The 19,731-nt window shown below is 40.6% G+C and overlaps 2 long non-coding RNA genes across 3 annotated transcripts; one reads left to right on the top strand and one right to left on the bottom strand.

Moving 5' to 3' along the window:
• The first annotated feature begins 2,216 nt into the window (after positions 1-2,216).
• On the top strand, positions 2,217-10,682 carry LOC111260712 (uncharacterized). Its single transcript, XR_002680495.2, has 2 exons — positions 2,217-6,502; positions 6,614-10,682. It is a non-coding gene; the product is annotated as an uncharacterized LOC111260712 (long non-coding RNA).
• On the bottom strand, positions 9,452-16,982 carry LOC111260707 (uncharacterized). Of its 2 annotated transcripts, XR_015311169.1 has the most exons (3): positions 16,738-16,982; positions 10,683-10,707; positions 9,452-10,524 (listed from the first exon to the last, which is right to left on the bottom strand). It is a non-coding gene; the product is annotated as an uncharacterized LOC111260707 (long non-coding RNA). The 2 variants fall into 2 exon arrangements; XR_015311171.1 differs by lacking the exon at positions 10,683-10,707.
• Positions 16,983-19,731: the final 2,749 nt, after the last annotated feature.

The following is a 19,731-nucleotide window of genomic DNA, read 5'->3' as shown; positions in this document are numbered from 1 at the left end:
CAAGTACCATTTTCAGCTCGGGCATGCGAGCCTATTGCTGCTCAAACAGATCGCTCACAATAGGTGGTTATTGTTGTGCGTCTCCCCTGCGATCGAAGGCACCCGTATAGGCGTATCTCCATATCTTACGAAGATTTTATCGAAAAAAAAATCCCGTTACGTTACACGGACGGTATCGTGTAAATGTTGCACATCTTTATAGATTAACACTGGGACAATTGTCACAAAAGAACTAGTATATATATTATCGCCTGAGCCCTCTATAGATTTCGAAACTTCCGCTTCTCTTTCTGATGATTTGTTTGCACCTATGGATATACGAGTGGTCATGAATGAAGAAAAAAAATCACCTTAAAGGATATTCGTCTTCATGTCGAGTGTATTCTCGATCAAGTAGTAACTCATCCTCAGCCGGTCGTTATCCATATTGAAACGGCTAGCCCCCTCCCGGTGTATGCCTAAAGCCAGCATATGGCGTCATCTATTAGAAAATAGACGAAGCTGTCTTGTCTTAATTATGACGCCATGGACGATAGTACGGAGAAAAGTGTGAGTTACTGTCTAAGGAGCTATCAGTTTGCAGCCGAGGTGATGACGGCGCTGGTCCTGTTTTAACAACGATGAATGGGTGATTAAAGAAGGTTTTATGTACGTTGCTAAACAGATAGCAAGCATATGTCCTTTGCACCTGCCTGTCAAGCTGGCCATGTCTAAAGAATGACCACGTGAGATGGTTAGCGGCGATCGGTGGGGTTTTTATGTATCTTAACACACAACAAACGTTACGCCACTGTGTTAGATGATAGTATCGATTTGTCCTGCTATAGGAAAGCTATGTAAATATTATACTTTCTGTCAAAATGATTAGCTTTATTGTCGAGGACAGCTAAACCTGACGCGCCTTCCGAATTAAGCCGCTATTCCTCCAACAAAAAGGTAACAGTCGCTTTCATATGGACCAATTCGCATTACTGACAACTGCGATATGGCCAGATTGTTGACTATTTAATCATAGGGACTACGTCTAGCATCCTATACTCTATATTTTCATGGAGCATCGGCTTTCACAACGTGACCCTAGATACTTGCGTCGTTAACTATTGCCGAGACCGATCTCATACGTTCTTATCCATGTTTCTTCCGCCGCTGAAAAATGGGTCGTATGAACAAACGAATGCAAATATCTTAAAAATCGTATAATAGCGGAGAAACATTAGAAAGTCGTGATGCGGCGGGAGATAATCGACGATAACCGGGAGCAAACCATTTTTCATCAAAATGCAAAATAAATATTGCTCTGTTGACCCTTTCAATAAACCCTTTGGCACCGGCGGCGGTTACTGCAACAGACACATCAGCGAAAGCAACCTGGACAACTCGCGTGATGTTTCCTTTTTTGTAAATCCTGTTTGTTTTTGTCTGTTGCGCTGAGGTACTGAGATACCGTTGTAGTTTCTTCGGTATAATTTTCGACGTGCTCTATCTTCTTTCGCACATCGATGTGGAAACGTGCGTGGCATATGACCCCACGTTGTGAGAGTTCGCCCAAAACGAGTAATTTATGTGAGATACTTATAACAGGACAATGGCTGGAGTTTTACGTTACATTGCAGCACCTCCTTACGATGCTACACATTAAATGATAATTTAAGAGGGACTGTTTTTGTCCGGCATACGTTGTCTGTGTATGACGAGCTAATCGATAACTTTTTACTGTCGTGACGTGAAAAAATTTCGTTACCTGCAACATGATTTTAAACAGGTCCAATGTTTGTTGTAGATTGCACCCCCTTCATTCTGCTCTGTTTATTCAACTCATCCATATTGTTTGGCGCTACCGACCGATGTTATGTCATCGCTACTGCAGTAAACCTAAAAATATGAATTAGCTATCCTCCCGTACAGCATCAGATGCTCGATGTGGGTAATTAGTAGGACGATCTCATGAGTCCTGGACATTATTACTATCTACGTACTGTGGTCGTGCTAGATTAGAATGGGTCAATAAATTATGCATCACGGCCTGTACGTGTTGACCTTTAGTTGTAAATGCCGTAAATCAGTGAAGTAGTGCGCTTCCAGACAGGTGTGAGCGTGTTTCCCTTTCCTGGGGGGAGGGGGAGGGGGAGGGGGAAGGGGTTGTTTTATTAAAAATGGAAGTGATTTTAATAGTTAAGTGAATGCTTGGGTTTAATGCCCTCCTTCAGAAAAGGGGTGTACATGTACAGGTAGGCGCAGGCGAAAGCCGTATCGTCCTACTAGTTAGTAGTCTCGTACTCCCTGTTCCTGGACGTATCCAACTCTAACGATTTTATTAGTGTTACCAGCAATACATCATCGCGGCTATTTATTAACGGTGCGCTTCTGTTGTCGCAGCTTGCGTGCCTGTCCTTGCTGATATTGAAGCTTCTGATGAAAACAAGTAATATCCGAAGAGCACTTATCTGATAGGCCATTACGTTACTTTAGGTTTGTTCATTGCCCCTCTGCGGGTAACAACAAATAAAAGAATTTGTGTATGAAAATACTAAGTATAGCCATTGCTATAGTCGATAACTACTGCCTTAGCCCCCCAACACATGATGATTATGTGAGTCGATGCAGTAAAGCCGATCGACGACGGACGTATTTGAAGATAATCTCTTGTGATAGTTTTGTCTCGTCTTCATCGCTATTGTAGAAATGGTACAACTTGTGTCGCTCACTAATAGGACCCCTAAAGGTAGGAGACTCTTAGTGTTTAGGCAGCCAGTAAAAGTGATTTTTTTTCCGTGTAGTTACTTAATAGCGTATAGTTGATCTAAGAACAAAAGAGTTCCTTGCAGAACCATGTGAAACGAAGGACAAGCCATGTGGTTAATCTGTATTGTGTGTGAAAAAGTGATTGAAGTTCTAGCCATAATTACTAGTATAGCGTTACAAGCGTATACGTCAGTATTAATAAAAGCAAACACTGCGACATAGTTAGGACACGTTGCTGATAAGGATAAATCTTGGAAGAATTGAAATAGTATCTAAGTATCAATATGGACGAAATAAGCTTTTTTTTTTATTCAACTGTACTGACTACTTTTCAAACTACGAATTTAATAGAGCATATTCTCTGTGCTTATAATTCCTGAAGCAATTTAAAGACACCTACGTTTATGGTTGGCATTGCCGTGCGTGTTTCAAGTATTATAAAAGGCAACTTCCGTTACGTGAGGTGCGTTCATAGGATAATTATTGAGAACTATGTTCATCCCATCCCCTAATTGTCATAGTATTGTCTGCCAATGAGAACTTAACTAAATGCTATGATGGTTCTGCCGGCGATCGCCTTTAGGCGTCGTAGTCGATGGCTGGTCTTCAGTTTCACGAAAACTATCCTTTAGCGCATGCGCAATTCACAGGCCGGCCTAAAATTCGTCTACAAATGTACCAGCATTAAAGCAGCACGGCGATTTCGCTTTCTGAAGATAACATCAATGCAAAATCACCGATGGCTCTGTGCCCGCTCGTATTGAAACAGCCTGACTAGCGACTTAGCGGACAGTACGACGCGTATGGAAAGGTAAAATCTTCCCGCGGAGTTCGACTTCATCGAACGATTTCGAAACTACTGCTTTGCCTCGTTACCTGTAGAGATGTCCTTTGATTTCACAGCATTAATAGAATGTCCCTCAGTAAACGATATTATTCAAAAACACCGATACGCAATATAGTATTTTCTAGTATCTCGTTCAAGCTCGTTGAATACCCACTCCAGTAGAAGAAAGGAAGTGTTTCTCGATAAACTTGTGGTAAATATCAACGGTGTATAGGTGAGAAAGCGGTCATTTCTTATCGTTAGCAATCATTTAGATGGTAAATCGGCAAACATATCATATTAGTTGACCCATACGCGGTCTGAAATTCAAGTTGTTATCGTTGTAACCGAAGCAATGTCTACTAACAAACAATTTTTTTCCATATATTTGAAGTTCCAGTAACTTGACGTTCAATACGGCGTCAGCATGATATGGTAAGGCTATTATGGAAGATGCGCGAATCGGGAGTCCTCAGTGGAGAACATGTTGCAAGTAGCACGACGACTGTTGTTATCTAAACTATGTCCTGAATTAAGTATGCCGTCCATCACATCTGACGAAAATCTGTCACCGTTTCTAATATAAAGCAAATGAAGAGGCGATACGACCTCACGAGGTAAAGCGACCTCAGAAATGGTAGGTGGCAAGGAACGTACCCATCTTTGTTCCGGTTGACTACAATAGACGAACGCCTCAAAACGAGTACCAAGCGAACGCTACAAATCGTCGGTGGACAACAAAAAAACATTTTCATCGATGGGAACTCGTTAGTTGCCTTCGTACCGAAACGTACTGTGTATGGGTTTGTGCATCAGGTTCTTTATCCGTATGCACTAGCAGATTTGTAGAATGAATTTCGAAGCATGTTTGACATTGCAAGCCTTTTTTTTCCCACCCTGCGTCCGTAGCCGACCCGTAATCCGTCTCACTATTCTGTTTTCTCTCACAGTCTAGCATACGACTTCCATGACAGTTCTGCCAATGACAGTAATAATGATATCTGCCAGTGACGCTGAAATTTCTCTCAAGAGGCGCCACCAAAGCGTTTTCCAAAGGAATTGCGTAAGGACAAGGCCGAGCGTGAGTATCTCACGGATCCCATACCGTGGTGCCCGAAGTCGTGCACTGCGAAGCAATTCGGGCCTTCGGCCCGCCAAAAATTAAGAAAACAATACGGGCAGGGAAACACCCAGAGATTACGCACGATAGATCATCATCATCATCGTCACAATCATTTTACTAGTTTTCATTGACCATTTTTTAATTCGCTGTACGGAGGCTAGCCTCCTCTCCATCCACATTCGCTGTGTGTTCTTTACATTGTTATCGGCCAGTCCGACGTCGCTTACTCGATTAAATCCGTCAAAGATCTTATATAGAAAAGTGTGTATTTTACGGACAAAGGAACGGAGACGGTCGATCCTCTTTACAACTGTCTACAATACCATGTCTACGTAACATTATCGCCTTATCACTAAGTCGTTGAAATTGCAAACCAGGACGAGGTCGTAGAGAACTATTTCTATTTCATGCTCCGTTCGCCAAGCTGAGTATTATTGATGGTGTACTAGCGACAGTGGTAAATGCTGGTGCAAGAGCATGCGAAATGTGGAAAGGGCTTCGGTGGCAAGTCATTCAAACGCTATCAGAATAATATAAAGATCCATTGCTTGATTGGTCAAGAGACAGAAAACATTTTTACGGGTCTCGTTTCCTGCTGTTCGTAGCAACTGTTACGCAGTTACGTACTTGAGTGGACGTAGTCTAAGGTTTCCGACAGCTGTACCACAGACACGAAAGCAGTGTCAGTATTGAAAAGATATCACGATAATCGTGGTAACAACGACATTTCCGCACCATCTCTAGTGCCGCCCCGCGGAACTGGGATCGATTAGTGCTTTCTGCGATGTTCTATTACGAAGGACTACACCTTAGCGTCACTTATACAGGGTCCAAGACCTATTTTTATTACAGCTGCATTGGCTCATCGTGTTATTGGTCCTATTCTACTTGTCTGATTCTATTGTCCATTTAAGCATTGGCCATTTCTTGCTGCGTTTTCAATAACTTGTTTACGGCCACTACAAGCGACGCAACGGCCGACCGCTGCCCCTGCTGCTAGTATCACAGGGAAGCCGGGTAGAGCAGTGACGGAAGCTGGCTACGTAGAATGTCACCACGATTCTGTTAGTCGTAACAACGCCGGCCGCAGTGGTCATTCTTAGCGTTTACACATGATAGTGGATATTGTAGACAGATCTAACAAAGGGTCTACGAGGCGGAAGGGAAAATCAACTGCTAGCCATCTAATTGTCAGGAAAGCACTTCCAGCTCTGTATGTTGTGTCATTTTTATAGGGTTTCGCTTGTCATAATCGCTTTTATATCTCAATAGCTTCGGGGAAGTAATTTAGATAATTTGATGGTGATGATGATGATGATGATGATGATGATCGGCCCGGATAAAATCCGTGAAGTGGAGGTCAGTCACTTATGACAACGCAATGGTCAACAGCGGAATACCGCGTACCGCCCAGCTGAGATCTTCGTTCACGTCCCATTCACCAGCTAATCACGAACAAGACGGATTGTTTACTGCATTCAAATGTAGTACGCCTAAGAAGAAACCTGCACACCCCCTTCCCGGCACGTCTAGGGCCCCTTTGTAAACATCTGCAATGGACATATTACATGTTTACGTATTGCAGTCTAGCTAGCTGAGAGTGTTAATAGTCCGCGTAGGACGCTCTTGCCTTTCCTACCTTCGAGAACCATTGTCACCCTAATAATAGCAACCACGAAGTTTCAATGATTATATATAGGATATTAAAGAAAAATACGTTTGTTCATTGAAGGAGACTGGTGACTGTGTTTTGACCGACCGGTGCTTGTCTCTGTGTTATGCTCTGCGTGTTGTGACGCTAAACTTTCAGGGTTTGTATTTTCGTGTAAAATCGATTACTGCTGATACTACAGAACCATGCATATGTATAAACGTCTAACGTTCGAGCAAGCGTAATGCAGTGCCGATATCGTCTTTTATAGGTGATAGCGTGAATTGGACGGTGGGTGACTTCTGGGAGACAACAGAATGGCGCTCTGGTACAATTCGGCTATGAGTTGAGCTACGAACCAATCGGTATGACATGTGATGCTAAACGGTGGAACAATCTACTAAGATTCGTTTTTAATGTACCTAAAAAAGCTTCCGGAAAGCTCAACGTGAACGGAAGAAAATTATACGTCAGTTTAATTGCTGTATTGAATCGCGTTGGTGATTTGGCGGTAGCTGGTTATTGAAGTAAGATACGAAAGTAGTATACGATACATCTGCGGTGGTCAGAAAAGCGGGCCACATGGCTGTTCGGGCTATGCCCATGAAGGGACATTAGAAAAAGATTACACCAAGCATCGTCGTTTGTGCATTGTAAAATCCGACTATGGAAGTTCTATAGACATCGACGACAAAATACCCCTTCACCTACCCGCCCTGTAGGAGAATCAGTCTCCATAGATTATGCCACATCCTTGGCAGTTGCCTGTTCTTGACGACGCGATATACCCAAAGGAAAATCAACTTGACGTGTGACAAAAAGTAATGACATGAGTGAGTGAGTGAATTTTTCGCCCTGCGAAATGTCATCTGTCACCCGACTAAAATGTAAACGTATTAGTCCTTCGGGTGCGGATCTCCCCTAGATTAGCAACGATTAAAGTGAACCGCCATTTCTTCGTTCAGAGCAATTGCCCAATGAATACCCCTAGCTCTGACTTAATCACCATTTGGCACCACTTTCTGCCTAGCGTTTTTGGCTTTTTACTTCTTTGCACAAGATTATCAACTCGTTAACTTAAGCCAGCCGTGGGTCATCATCATCCATTGAAGCGGATCGGCAATCAAAATCAGCGCGTATACAACAGGCACGATTTCGTGTGGGGCCTCCCCTTTCAACCCATTCGATTGACCGGGGCTGTGTCAACTTGCAAAAGTCAACGTCCACTCACTTCGATGTCGTACGACATTACGCGTTAGCAAGTTAATCACCGTGAGGAGACGTTTGCGGTAGATGGCGCCACTGAAAAAGAAACCCTACCGATTTTGTCTTCGTGGCAGTCACTACTTGACTCATGTGATACGGCCGTTGTTGTGCTGCTTTATCAACGCTAATTAGGCTGTTTGTTTGGGCCCTATTAATGAAACCGTCGTGGCATAATTCTGCCGTAAGGAGAAGAGACGATGGATAAACACAGAGCAATAGGCGCATCTTTATTTCGGTAGCATAACTGGAAAATCAAGAGGAAGAGAAGGAACAGTGCAGCCGAAAGCAAAAAAAAAATCTGTCTAGGCGATAACTGTTCTCAACATAAACAGATAAACAGGCCGTCAAATTGATACATGTATAAGGACACGTAGAGAGAGAATTTTTTGCTTCACAGGCCTCGAATGAATTGCGCTTGTGCTCGGGAGCCATGTACGGTAGCGTTAGGCGGGCGAACGAGAATCGTGATTGCCACGACCAGCAAGTATGTATCACTTGAAATATATCAGCTTCTGGGTGCCAACGATATATACGTCGCCGTTTGCTTTTCGTGTTATGTCACGTACACTAATCACGCTTTTCGCAGGTCAAAAATGGCTTTTACGTATATTTAGCAGAGGTTGTACCCATTTGACGATGGACCTGAACCTGTCAAATGCGATATTTCACTGGAGTGACTAACGTTCAAATTTTTTTTTTACGGAAACTTTAGGACTTTTAGGACTTTAGGAACTTTTACGGAAAGCTTTACGGAAACTTAGTTTTTGCTTTAAACTATATTCTTTTTTGTCGTAGATGTGAAGTTCATACATTAACTTCCGACAACGTTTCTATTCTTTCCATCACGTTGAAATGCCCTGGTAAGAGTTATTTGCTCATTAATTATTTTGGCGTTGCTGTTTACCCCCCCCCCCCTCGCCCCTTCACCAGCATGTTGATTGGCTTTAAAGAGCAAACGGATTAGACCCACATAATCTTTCCTAACCTAGGAAAATCACAAAATATCTTACTTAATTGGAATTCATTTAGCATGTCTAACTGAGGAGCACCAAATCGGGTCCGAGCTGTAGATCCGTAGATTTGGAAGGACACACCTAGTCTTAAATGAAGTAAGGAATTGTCAGCGAGAAAGGACGTTCCAATACCTTAATTAGTGAAGCGGCCTAAGATGCGGAACGACTGGAAGTCACAGCTGATTCAAATATACACTTCCTTTCTAATTTCGCCATTTGTTCACCCACCGCGGAATAGATAGTGATTTCGATTTTGAAGATAATTTAAGCATTAAATTTATGTAAAAACGTAGGAAAGTGGTCAAAGGTTGGATATTTTATGGGTGAAACACGGCTAGTTTCGTTAAGAAACATCAGAGGTACAAATTAAATGAATCCAATTTAACCTTATCATTATGCTAATAGATATAATAGCGACTTGTAGCCATAAGAGGAGACACTGATGACCTTTCAGGAAAGCCTCTGTTTGCATTGAAGGAAAGCTTATGTTGTATAATTTTCGAGCATACGTTGTTCCAGTTAGCAACGTCACTATATACCCACCACGGATACCGCCGTCTTGTTATTATTATGTTAGTTCTAAATGCTTATAGGCATAGTGCTTGAACGATTTGTCTATACAGCGCGAAAGTATATAGTTCTATTATCCGTGTTATTAGCACCTCAGCGCATACGAAAGCTTCGCCGTAGAATAGCGTTAAGCATGACTAGATGTATCTGTATTTCTGTTGTTTGTACGTCAGTAAACAAGTGTCGGTATATGAAGCTCCATGAATTCTTCGTCAGCTTCTTCGTCAGTAGATTAAGTAAGCAAGTGAAGATGCAATCAGTAGTCAACGATCCATAACGTATTTTTTTCTTTAATGCGCGAGCTCAACCAATATAGTCTTGCTGGTTAATTTACATATGTTCCGAATGGAATCGGAAACGAGCTCGTGAAAGGCGATCACGAATTCGATCGTCAAAAATCGTGGTCTGTATTCGATTTCCAAGCACTTCCTTGAAGTAGGGTCACACGGCTCTGTTAAAGCCTCTAACAGAAACGGGTTTGCTGAGAGTCATCTTGTTTGTGGTAAGTTTTCATCTTCTGTCTGTATTAGATGATATATAACTGACAGGGGTGTTACCGGCTGCCATTATCGTATCATGCGAGAAGCAAGAAAACTGAAAAAGCAAGAAAACAGAAGTTCATAGCACGATGTATAACTTTGTAACCACTACCTTTCAAGTAAATGTATCCTAGAGCAAAATGGCTTTGCAATTATAATTGCGTCTGTTTTTAGTAATGTCTAGGTTTTATCGATCGTGCGAAAATGCCTTGTTTGTCATCAGGATTAATTCAAACTTTTTTACAGAATGATAGTGGGACCTATCTTTTCCCAGCTGTAAACCTACTATTTGCTTCCATGTACGTTGTATGGTAGCTAAACTTGACGATCATCGTGTATATAATAATATTCAGTAGGCTCATGATAGAGATAAATGCAATAAAGCGGCCAAGCGACTCAACGACAAACACATTTCGTCGTGAGTTCATCCTTAAATGAGCCTAAATGAGCTGCGTCATTTCCGAGTGAGTCGAACACCCACTTCCATCCAATCCCAGGACTAACTCAATGCCTGTAATAGATCCACACGTTACTCACCTCATGTTCGTACGCTAAAATAGGACAGAGTCAGACGGACACTTCGCGTACATCAACGAAGCCGCTACTATACCGCACAGCCGCTAGAGCGCGCTTCCGCGACTCAAAATTACACCTGCGTCGTGAAGTTTAGCAAAGCGTAGTGCTGTCCTTCAGCTCAAACGATTTCAGGATACCTTTCAGTGCTTGTTCAATGAGCGGTGCTTGTTCAATGAGCGCTGAAGACTGAATTCCCCGTTTAAACTAATCACGGTGTTCTGAGAATAACGCAGCCAAATATAACTGAATTACCCCAGTCAGATTGATCATTGCTTTTCTATCAAAACGATATCCATCAGAAATATATATATATATGTACATCAGAACAATAAATATACATCAGAAATAAAGATATATGCTTGAGATGGATACTCACCGTGGTGATGTCATTTCTGGTTGAGCTGGAAGTAAATCGCCTTGGAATATCTTAAATTCAACATGCTTTCAACCATCTTGTTTATATATGAGTAACATCGATGAAGAACACTTTTACTTAGGGGACTTTCATCTAAACGCTTACAATGTCCTGTAGTACGTTTATAACCAAAGCTTTACACACATACTGGACTGACTGTCTTTAATATGAGCTGAAGTTCAAATGTTACATTGCGCCACACCTAACTATAATCTGAGTTATAACTTTCTAATCTAAAAGTAGGCAATATTAAGTTTAGCCGCAATTCAACATTGGCGCTTGAACACCATCGGGTCAGGCGGAGAACGGCACAGATTAGTCCGATCAGCTCGCAATAATCACAATATAGTTACCGTTTTGAGTACGTCTCTGCTGTTCACCCTGGATTGAAGGGTCCGATTTGAACATATTATATACAAAGGATTTTTACTTTTTCAAAAAAAGTTACCCATGCTCAGTTAATTTGAAGTAGAAATCAAAGAAAATACTTGCAAAAACCTTCCAAAATGTTGTGCTACGCAGCAACATTTGCAATGAATCTATTTATAGAAGGTTTTTAGACGGATGTAAAGAGAAGATAAAAAAAGAAAAATTGAAAAGCAGATACTACTCAAGCAGCTATTGGGACTACATTGGTAATAATAATAACAGAGGTGCTTATGTCAAACAACTTCTCACTTACTTTGGTCTTGGCTCTTTTTCTTTGGAAGTTCAGTAATATAACAACAAAAAAAAGTTGTTCTAAGGATTTTCCAGCTGCCTCTGGCGTTATACTGCGCTGAAAGTTTACATTTCAGCCTGGGCAAAGTACGGGTGACGTTCCTGCCGGTTTTCGAGCGGAAAACAGGATCAAACACAATTTCGTATAATCCTATTTTCCGCCTAAACATTTTACGCATGAATTGTAATATGAAAATGTTAGATAAATGGCACCCAGTGGAGTAACTCATGCGGTATCTTGCCGATATATACGTACGCTGTTGCGACATTTGAGCCCATCTTAAAGTTCAGATGCTGGGATCGGAATGGTATTGAGGTTTGCACTTCGAGCAAATGCTGATGGAACCATTATGCCATCAGCAGCAATCACCGTGGATTCGCTACTGCTGATGTCCACGCAGATTCAACCCACACATCTCTTGCGACGCAAACCGAAACACTATGTAGCTTTATAAACATAGCCTATAGACATGTATCGTAATCGATATATATCGATTATTAGATGTTTCAACAAAGATACATAGATGCATTGTAGCTTTCATTGGGTCATCCATCTTGACACTATAGTGACCGGTGCCAGTTATTTGAATTTGTCGCCAGAATTTTTTTACCATGCATCTGGCAGGACTTTGGTAGGTAAAGTTGGGACATTTTATTTTCATCATGATGTAAGAGCATAACTTTGATGAAGATCATTCGGGCAGATAGGCGGGACGGAGATGTCCCATAGAATAAATACCCTGTTTATTTCCCAAAGCTGACGCCACTGGACTCTTTGTGTGCTAGTTATTTGAACTATAAACTTTACGCCAGAATGCCAACGAGATTCAAAGATCTGAAAGCCACAATTGCGCTACGACATCATATGGAGTATTTCTTAAAATTTGTAAATCAATAACCCATAACCAATGTACTGACCAGAACGGTAATCATCTTGGACAGCTGGGGTAAAAGGAAAAGCTTTGCATTTGCATACATAATTTTAGGTAAATAAAGGCCCAACTTATAATTGTTCCAACTGACACGCTATACACGGAACAGGGTTTGAATTCCAAAAAGGTCATCAATGTTTCTAAGTACGTAATCAAACATTACGGAACAATTCCTTTATAATAAGATTATCGCAGAGCGGAACACAATAGATTTTTGCTTTGAACTGGAAGGAAATTTCAAAAGAAAACAGATAACAATGTTAAAACTGCACAATCTCGTAACTAATAACAAAAAATTTTCAAAGAGTAGATAGGAAAAAAATCTGCATAGACTGTATAGTGTGTGTGTGTGTGTGTGTCTATATATATATATATATATATATATATATATATATCAAATAAGAAATTTCAGATACAAGTTAGGAGGTGACCTAAGATGTAACAGTTACGACTTTGTCAGGTAATGACAGGCGACGCAGCTTGTTAATAAGACACTCTGGGATAAGAAAAAAAAATTTAGCTATACTTTGACTATATCTGGTATGTGATTTTATTAAGCGCAATGGGCCGCTTAATATCTTTGTTGCAGCAAAACGAACATAACCTAACCATATCTGTCGACATAACCCAATACTCTTGCACTTACTTTAACAAAATTGTGTACTTTCCACTTTTAATTTAGTACACATCATACTAAGCAGTTAAAGCGCAGATGCAATAAAAGATATGTGGCAAATACAAATAATAAGTGAAGGTGTATCCATTGTTTTATAATGATGGATGGTTATTGTCAAGGATAAGCTTGCCGTTCAATGCGCTATATTGGCTGGAAGCCTCAGCTCTGAGAAGCGTTAGTAGATACTTAAGCAGCTCTCGGTGAGCATTTACAATACAGAACGGCCGTTTCGAGCAAATAGCAGATTATGGATTTCGGGACGTTTCCGTCATCTAGCTAAAATATTTACAAAATCCAAAATAGACTCGAAGAGACGCGATCCGTGTGAACTATTTTGAGCGCTAATTGACGGGCAGCTGTCACCGATAACTAAGCTCATTTCGATACCTCAATGTACAAGAAAAACGGTGATTGAGATAGTCCGTCCTTAAATCTGGAGTGAAAAAAAAGGAGCCTGGTTTGCTACGGCTTTCAACGTTGACTGATTATAATTCTATTAAAACAAAGTAGTGAAATTTAATAGAACTAAGTATAGCTTTCTGTAGCAATGAAACGCCGTCATTGTCTTAAGTATTTCATATGAAGATACCGTTTGATTACTGATTAACAATTGGATCGGCTCAAAGTTGCAGTTTAAGCGGTTTTGCTTTACAACAAAAGATCAATGGGGCCGCTGCATACTAAAAGTACCCCGCGATGTCAGGAGGACACTGTTTCGCCCAAACTAACAAGACTGCCATAATGTTCAGTGATATTTTTTTTGTCAGAAAAGCGAGTATCGATGTACTAAAAGGTAGTAACTTTATGCGCGTTTATGCGCAGTGAACAGTTATCCTATGAGTTCGATGTTGTCCCAACGAAGCTTCGCAAGGTGTGCTTCTTCTCTAACGGAAATAACACTGATATATTCTCAGATTTTGAATAATTATTAATAAAGTACTTTATTGTTATAGAAAATAACACCTTTTATATCGTTCCCAGTACTTCTATTCGTACCTATAGATATTTCTCCGCTCGCTGGCAAAAAGATCTCCTTAAGCAAAGATCAAAGTAAGAGCAGATCGATCGAAAGTCTTACATTATTGGTTCTGTTCAATTGATCATTACTTGTTATGGTATCTGTTATTGAATCTATTGACCCACTATAATAACAATGGCGTTTATCAGCGCTGTCAACTGGGTACTCGTTGTACTTTGCTGTAATTTTTTTTTTGTCTCTGTGGTTGGCTAACGAACGCCTTATCAGCGACAAATGCTTCAGCCACTCGGTATCAGCCGTCACAGAGGTAATTTCTCAGAACAGTGTGAACAGATATTTGTTGGTACGTCAGTTGGCTGGTGATAGTTTCCCTGACTGCTGCTTTTGCTACTACCAATGTGTTACGTCGTGACGCTTCGTTAATTGACGGAACGTCTGATAGACTCACCGGATAACTCTGATCGATTATGCGCCTTCACACACACGCATGACGCGTCTATCAGAAACAATTCGCCAGGATCTGGCATTGGCACTTCAATAAAAGCCGAGAGATGCATGTTAAATGTGTATAGTAAAACAAAAATAATCATCACAGGCTAAGCTCTTCTAGGTTAGGTCAACCTTGAGTCCAACTGATATTTAAACTCTATTCATCTGAATGTATTCATCATATATATAGCAGTATTGCGTATACTGACTATGTTCATGGCGTTGGTGAAGATATAGTTGCCACATGGGCATAACATACAATGTGTCCTAGCTAGAAAAATGTTTGTTAAAAATAGTTTCTACAATGAGAATTCCGCTGTCTTCTTCACTTGATCATTTTGACAGGCCATTGGCTGCACTGCTACCTCACGGTGAGCAACAATCCGATTACTATAGCTGAAATCGGAAAGGCTTCCGCTGGAAATCCTCAAGCCACGTTCGTTGCAATCTTCTTTAACATTCATTGTGAATGAACAACCTAGGCAGTGTGGAAATGTAGCGAAAAAGCCCGCATTTACATCCTCGGCCGTTGATTTCGATCGACATCTCAATTCTGCAGTCGCGATGCTGTCAAACGTACCCCTCGACCTTTCAGCGACACACATCAAAGGAGTGTCCTAATCTATTGTTCTCCTAAAGGTTTTCTATCTTTCCCTTCATACATGTAGACGTATTGGTTATGCTCTTGGGATGCTATCAAGGCTTAAGGCTTTCTCGTTTCAAGTGTCCACACTTTTTTTCGGTTTGAAGCGATTTCCCCTTACGAACAGATAGAATCTAATGATTCAAACGCGTTTTATTTGTGGGAAGATCTCGCAAATTTTCAAAGACTAGTGACAATTCCTTCTTACATTTCAAGATGCTCCGATGTCCAACGAAAATGGTTGATCCAAATTCATTTGGTGCATACATTTCCAATCTGCCAACGAATCAGCATAAGTTGGCCATTACAATTCCTATACCTGATAACTGAAGATTAACAAAATGTAAAGTTTGCGCGACAGCAACAAAACAACAATCGTAGGAAATGTATAGTAAAGCACCATGGATTCCTGTTTTAGTTCGGCAAACGAAGCTGAAATCCTGCAAAGTTTTTTACCCTCAAACGAGAAACAGCATTCTCAGTCAGAAACAGCATCCATACTGTCCTTCTGATGGTAACGACAACAACATCAACACATGAAGGGAAGACCGAATATGAAATTTAAGGTCTTGCTCGCTCTTTTTCTAGCAGCTTAATTCTTAACATTGACTAGAAGCATATCCTGTCTACAACTGAAGACATCGTTTACTTTATAGAGTTTCAGAGACATGGCTTACTACACGCGCATGTGCTAATCTCCCTAAATGAAGCTAATAAACTTTGCCCCATCAAACATGTTGGCCAAATGATCTTTGCTAATATTTCAGAGCCCGGCGTAGATCTACGCCTGTACAGAATTGTAAGCAATACGATTGTTTACACGTACACCCCCCTGAACCATGTATTTCTATTTTGCAACTGAACGATATACACGGACGCTGACTGTCTAATGCAACTGGGGTGACAAAAGACGACCATCACGAACGGCCAACTATAACCGGATAACGTATTTCGCTAACAGATGCAAATATAATATTGCCACACCTATTAATGCTACCATGACAATATTCATGTGGAAATTTCCAAAGTTATAACGACAGTTACACACACACTTGCAAGTATCTATTCAAAAATCAGATGATATGGTCATAAGCATATCAGTGATTATGAAAATATCTCAGATTATAATAAAATGAATCACTTCGTAAGCGTCAGACTGCGTTCAAGATTGGAGGTATTGTGCTGTCCAAAACTGCACACCTTCTGGCACCGCGAAGAGATGAAGTCGCATTAGTCGTCTAGCTAAAACTAAACAAGTGCCAGCCATAACTTCGCACTTCGTTACGAGAACTAAATAGACACTGTCGATAAAGCTTAATCTTCAAGTAGTCCACTCAATACATACGTCTGCCCTTAAAGGTTTGTATGCAACACAAGTGAACAGGAACCTTCGGCCATTTCGATCACACCTTCACAGGCCATGATCGATAGTCGAATTGTGTACCATCAAAAACCACATAAAAATTAGCTATGCACAGGCTGCAATAACACGTCAGTCACTAGAAGTCATTCGCACTTTGTACGAGCGGTCGGACAAGAAGTTGACTTCGAGTTTTCAAACTTCGTAAGTTACTTACTTTGACCATTGTAGGTTAGAACGATCCTGAATTTGCACGTCGACTCTGGACTGTGTTCAACGATCACCTCTGCGAGGATTTTATCTGTGGTGGCTATTCCATCAGATCTTGTTTTCCTCAGATTCAACATTGATTGAGAGCACTTAGCAGTCGATAGAGCAACTTTAATTCTCCCCCACTCGAATAAATGCTTCTGATACCAATCGTCGAAGTGGCATTGGATGATTTAGAAATGTTAGCTTGCAAAAGCAAAGATGGAGGGTGACGACCAAATCTAAACGACAAGCAAGGTGCAATTTCCGAGAAGCATCTAAGTAAGTTAAGAACGCTTAATCCTTGTTAATCCATAAACGTCGTTTCTATGGCCTACACAGGCCTTTCTGTTCGATTGCTACCTGCCGATCAAACGATTTATTCGGCATAAACAATTCCTGTGTTTTTTTTTTTTTTTGCCGAGGATTAGAAATATAATACGATACATCACAACCAGAATATCAGCTTTTGATCCTTCAAAAACTCAATCCTATTAATTTATGAGATCAAAAAAAAAACACTATAAACGACAGGCCAATCGATACAACATGGGCAGTTTGGAATTCATAAATTTTAATCTTCCTTTTAACGGCAAAACCGTTGTCCTTAGAGGCGAATTTGCCAGCTGTTGCCAATCAACGTCGAATTCGGTATTCCGGATGGTATTCGGATGACCCACTGGTCGTCTGTCTTCTAGAAAAACATGGAAAAAAGTGAACACCAAAATGAAGAAAGAAGGCTTCATTTTGTTAATTGTTACTGCGAGCAGGCAACGACGTTAGTACAAATAAAAATCCTGCCGATACAGCTTTTATTCCTACACAACACGTTACAGGAATCAGGTACACCCATTAGGTTGAGCATGAGCTAACTACTCGTCCAGCTGAAGAGGCCGTATTTCGTAAATCACTCCCCTTCGAACAAGCGAACCAAATGATCTATCGTGCTAACCTCAGATTGAAACACTATTGTTCTGAAGACTAACGGCGACATCATCATCATAAACGTTCTTAAAGGAGAGTGAAAACCGTACGAAAATTAGAGCTCTTTAAAAAAACATCAGTTGGCAATGGTGGATACCGGATTACTAAACACCTACCCTTAATCCACGAAGGGTCCCTCCACACGAACGACGTCATAAAGGGTATTTGTGTAACTGTAAAATGACCCCTATAATTGGCGATCTTTCTTAACTGGCCCCAAGGATATGTGCGCATACAGATCAAATTGCTAATTACTTGATTGCCATGGCTGTTTTTAAGAGTCAGGGACAAATATTCGGCCATGTTGGAGTAACTTAGATAGCTCCGTATTCGTTTACCTCTGCACAAGGGTTCACAGTCAATATCGACAGTTTAGAAAGATGAAATTGCTGCTTCCTTCCTCATGAAGTCATTGAATCTTTGTACATCCGAACATTCAGTATGGCGGTGTTGCAGGATAGACCCAGAGCAGTCAAACTCCGTCGATAATACGCCAGCTCGTGAGAACATTTCTGCGATAAAACGGACAGTCACCCAAATTACCGCGTAGTGATATGTACATATATTAGCAATATTCATGTATATGTCGTTCTTAAAAAATAAAATTTTCATATTTTTTATGCGTTTAAATTATACGATGGTACATATCTGTTTTATCACCTATAATCCTTACGTGAAGAGCTACTATACTAAAAATGCTACATTATTTATATTCATGTTACACAACCGATTTGTACTACATTTACGCGTCCTTAAATAGTATATCACGAGCGATACTATCCTAGAGTTGGCCGCGTTTGCCCATTTCATTAATTACTATGCCCATCCCAAAATATCGCAATATCATACCCGTTACGACTGAAGTTAAATTTTGAAAGCGCTAAAACAGTAGCGTCTGCCCGTGGTATAACATGGTCTCGTTTCTATTCTTTATAGATAAGTTTCACAAGTCGCAAATCACAAATTGTTAGCCTATCTAATACGCAGGTAATGAACATATAGCTTGTGGACCATATTATAATGTGTCCATAATAACAAGGTCACACAGAATAAAAATGTGTAGGCAGCAATTAAGGTAGGCACAAGATGTATAAGGTCATCTTTAACATTAATAGCCGGATAGCCTCTACGTATAGCCTACCTGTTCCACGCAGTATTGATCTGACTTTACTTATGAACGAATTTTAACGGTTACTAGAATTGAAATTGTTTTGTTTTGCCCAGTACTGCTCATTGGCCCTGTAATCGTCTACACCGGCTGATTATTGAAAACTCGGAAATAATTTTCTATCGTCCGGTAAGGTCAACGTTATCTGCTCCGCTGTAGAAACTGCCGTCTTTTGCTAATCAGCTGCAGGTCATCTACTCGACGATATTCGTGTAAGGTCTTCGGTCGACTCTGAGCTTCCATTGAACAGGTTTAAATATGATTGCACCCTCGGCCGTTTTTTAGAGGGCCTGCTGCCCTCTAAAATGAGCTGGTAGATCCAAAGTCCACTCAGTGGTAATAGCCTCTAGAAAACTATTCCAATTTTCTAAATTCAGCTATCGCAACAAGCTGATAATACGAGATGGTCAGATTTCATTTTAATTATATTTCACTGACAAACAACTGTATTAATAACAATGGAATTGAACAAAAGATCGACTAAATAATACTTATTCTGTTATGAAAGTTATATATCTTGATAAATTGCCACACAGATTACGCATGTCCTCAACCCAATTTTCCATTTTGCTCTTAGATGGGCGCATTATGTCGTCGTTGCTTTTGTTTATAACAAAAACAAATAATCACGTGTCAATATTTGTCCGCATAGTAACGAGCGCGTAACAATCGACTAGTGGTAGACAGAATCAGAGTTATCGAAACGCTAGTTTGTATCACTCACTAGTCGTATTCGATTCAAGACCTTATAAAAGCCATCACGAAGTCAGCGACAACCCAGAAGACTGAATACGTCGCTTATAATTTATG

The sequence above is a fragment of the Varroa jacobsoni genome, unplaced genomic scaffold (assembly GCF_002532875.2).
Source record: "Varroa jacobsoni isolate VJ856 unplaced genomic scaffold, vjacob_1.0 scaffold_48, whole genome shotgun sequence".
NCBI classification, from domain to species: domain Eukaryota; kingdom Metazoa; phylum Arthropoda; class Arachnida; order Mesostigmata; family Varroidae; genus Varroa; species Varroa jacobsoni.
This window is presented reverse-complemented; position numbering and strand designations above follow the sequence as displayed.